The sequence below is a fragment of the Protobothrops mucrosquamatus genome, unplaced genomic scaffold (assembly GCF_001527695.2).
Source record: "Protobothrops mucrosquamatus isolate PMUCROS unplaced genomic scaffold, P.Mucros_1.0 scaffold1454, whole genome shotgun sequence".
Lineage (NCBI taxonomy): Eukaryota > Metazoa > Chordata > Lepidosauria > Squamata > Viperidae > Protobothrops > Protobothrops mucrosquamatus.
In genome coordinates this window covers 70,565-74,748 of record NW_015387632.1, presented here as the reverse complement: position 1 = coordinate 74,748, position 4,184 = coordinate 70,565, and positions in this window count along the sequence as shown.

Here is a 4,184-nt window from a genome sequence, read left to right as displayed (position 1 = left end):
AACAATCCCACTGTGTGGTACATGTAGAGTGAGTGGAGGTTTAGTGTTGGCATAATTTCAATGGGTCACACAGGCAACTATTAATTGGGTGTAGTCTAGGGAAGCACAACTATTCAGTAATGCTAGAACTCCTCAACAAAATTGTAGCTCTCAAGAAAGAAAGATCTTCTTAACAGGATATCTAGAACTGGGTGTGGGTGAATTTGTTCCTGAAAACTTGACCTTTATTCAGCCTTGCCCCTGTCTTCATCACGCCTTCTTTATGCAAGGCATTCTGAGGTGCAAAGTTAATTCCAAGCTTATCCAAAGGGCTTTGATTGTAATCAAGACTGTTGATGCCTCAGGTAGCTTGGCAAAAGGGAAGAGGGAAACTTAAATTCTAAAATAATACACCTGCCAACTGCTGTTATCTAGCAAAGCTAGTTGTATCAAAATTTCTTTGATAAATAATGACATGTGCTAGACTTAACTGTGATTAATTTTTGATGGATTAGATCACTAATTCTGAATATATAAGTAATATAATGGTGATGGCTACAATAATCTATGGAGTATAGTATTGACTGTATTCTTTAAAACCCTAAATCAAACTATAGTTTATAAATTATAATGCCAAAACCAAACAAACCACACTGTCACAGTGTAATGAATGAACAAAGCCAGTATGTTGAACTGTTGTATCAGTTGTTTGTTTTAGATTAGTACGTTATGTGAACAGTCTGCTAACTAAACCACCAGTTTTGACTTCTAATTGCCTAGAATGGAGATTCTTGATTAAAAGAAATGGAGTGTGACTCTTACAACTTTCATCATATATTCCTATTCTAGGTTATAAGCATCATAAAACTGCTTCCCCGAACACAAGGATAGATGGGAAGTGGAAAGCAAAACAGAAGTGCCTGTTTCAAATTTCCAGCTCTGTGTTCAGTAATTGTATTAGGGCTTCTTATGTATGGCTACTATACCCAGTGTTTTAGGATATTTCTGGAAAACGCAGAATAGTTGGAACGAATTCGCCATCATTTATACACTTAAGAAATATAAACTGGTAAATGTAGCACACCTTGATCTAATAAAATACATGCAAACAGATAACTAGATTCTGCTGCTAAGTGGCATGTATCATTGGCATAATTCATTTTATAACTGCAATAGCTATCAAAATGTGTCCTTGAAATATTTTCCTTTGCTTTTAAAACTGATTTTGTTCACACATCATACCAAGTCATGCTTCCTTTAGTCAGGTATGGTTACGTAGTCCACTGTTGTCTGGGTTTGCAAACATACATACAGATAACTAGAGTGCATGTATACGTAATGGCCGGTACTGTACTCACATTCATTGTGTAGCAGAAAAAAATTCAGCAGATGTGATTTTTCTTTCTCTCTAAAATGCAAAAGAAAAAAAAACAGCTGCTAGTGTTAAAGGAATTAACTGGATTGAATCTTATTTCAAGGATGGACATGGGAACACGATCTCCATTGCATCTGAGACCCCTATTAGAGCATACTTGGGACACAGTTCTTACCCTTCACTGCCTCTCCAATATTTCTTTCACCATCGGTCACCTGACTGCTCATGAGATGGCAAACTTTGGTCCTGCTTCTGAGATAATAGGAACCTTTGTGAGTTGGGAAATGGCAATCCACGTGGTCTGTGGAAAAAAAGGAAGTTAGCGAGGGACAGTTAATTGGTTTAAATTGTAAATAATGATCCGTAATAACTCTCTTACACTTTCTTACGTCTGGTCGGTCAGAGATGGAAAGCGAAAAGACATCCCTTTCTTACTGTAAATATTCCTTCAATTTAGGAAGAGAAAGTCTGTGCGTGGATGAGGTCTCAGGGACCTGGATCGGGTCGTGACTTAGTCACTCTTGGGGTCCCGACGACGACTGAGTCTTCCTCTGTGGGCTTGGCAACAGCTGCATTTCCTGAGGCCAGTCATCCTGTGAGCCACAAGTGAGGCAAAGGGGAAAGGAAAGCCCAGAATAAACTTGTGGAAAAGGAACAATAGGCTTGAGAAGAGCAGAAAGACGGTAGGGGACACATGTCAGACAGACATATGCCAGGCTGACCAAATCTTGGATTAGTAGAGAGGAAATGGCACCAGGTTTGAATATTCTATGTATATGTAACTAGTTGGTGAATTTCACTGTCACTAATGAATGGAGAAATTCTTTTCCTTTCCAACTGTTTCTTGCAAATGGATCTTCTGACATTAACACTATGAACCTATACATATTTAGTCGAGGGTGGATCCTACTGTACACTGACAGAATTAATTTTAAAAGCTACTGGAAGAAATGGAAACCCAGGTTTCTGACTGAAAACAACTGTTGCATTGCTAATGCACATTTCATCCAAGAGAAAGGGGTGCATAATGAAATAAAACGCGACCCGCTGAACAAGAAGGATGGAAGCAACAAATCAAATTTTGTTCAGTGGGTCAAGTTTTATTTCATTATGCGCCCTTTTCTCTTGGGTTATGTACATGTGATAAATTGTGTGTTATGGGTTACGTGTGCACGATAGAAGGTATAGATAGAAAATAGTGCAAATCAAACAGAGGTGAAAGTGTCATGTCTGTTCAAGAGTAAAAAGCTGTGAACAGGAGAATGGAGTCGGTTCTTAATTTCTAATCCTTATTTGACACAAAGCTGACCAAGCTTTCAGCTGCGAAATATTTAGACAACACTCAGGATCCCACTCCTCATCCTTCACCCATAAGTCACAGTCACACAATACTCTTAATCCATCATCTTACTTGATTCAATATACTGAAACCAACCAAATCCACTGGGCTTGTAATCAAGTTACACCCCAAAATACACACAAGGCAAGATTAAAACAAACCAAGTTAACCTGTAGTGTGAATGCACCTGCTGGAACATTTATGCATCTGATTATGTATGTTGGGTGAACAGGTCAAGAAGTACCTAAGCCACACTAGCAGCTTTTTCCTTCTCTACAGAATTTCTAAGGATTGTAGAAAATCACCTTAAGAAATTGCAGAACAGGAGACACAGGAATAAGAATTATTACTCTGGTTTAAATAAGATAAGATAAAAGAGAGAGAAGAGGATGCTATATTTCCAGAAGAAACACAATTCTAGGTTATACAGGAAAATACCTCCCCAAAGTTGCCGTTAGAGGTAGACAGAATTTCCGTGACTTGAATACAGGTAGTCCTTGACTTACAACAGTTCATTTAGTGACCGTTCAAAGTTACGGCACTGAAAAAAATGACTTATGACTGTTTTTCACACTTACAACCATTGCAACATCCCCATGGTCACACGATCAAGATCCAGACACTTGGCAACTGACTCAGTGTTCTGGGATCATGTGATCATCTTCCTTGTCCTTCTGACAAGTCAATAGGAAAGCCAGATTCACTTAACAACCATGTTACTAATTTAATAACTGCACTGATTCACTTAACAACTGTGGCAAGAAAGGTCGTCAAATGGGGCAACATTCACTTAACAAATGTCTCACTTAGCAACAAAAAATTTGGGCTCAGTTGTGGTCGTTAAGTTGAGGAGTACCTGTAGTTTCGAGTTCCCTCCAGGTCCACAATTCTGTGAAAAAAAAATAAATCGTGTTCTGAATTTTGGCATCTTTGCCACATAATTTTATCAGTGCTTCATGTGAGGACCTAATGATATTTAACGAGAATAATGAAGGCCAAACATTGGGGGCCCAAATCCCAAAGGCTTTTTTTTTTTTTTTTTTTTTAAATAACTCAGCGCTGTAAGGAAGCCGCGACCAAAAACTGCTTGGGAGTTTCGGGAAGGGCAAGACCGGCAGAAGGAAAACCGCCGCAAAACTTCCTTTAATGGGGTGGGCAACCCGAAAGCGAGCGGGGGATGCTTCAGAAACTTCGTTGTCGAGAAGGGAGCGGCAGGAAGCCGAAAAGCCGCCGATTGAGACCGATCCAGCCGCGCCCCACTTCGCGCGGTCTGAAGGCGGCGGGGCTGAGGGGGGGAGGCGGGGTGGGCTTCGTTGTTCGTGGCTTGACAGGCGAGGGGGCGGCAGGAAGAAAACCCACCAGCATCCAGCCGGCTCGATCTCGTCTAGCCCTGAAAGGCGGAGGCGGGAAGCACGGGGAGGGGCCTGGGCAGGCTCAACCACCATAAATGGCGCCCATCCGGCTCTTCGCCCGCAAAGCAGCACGAGCAGC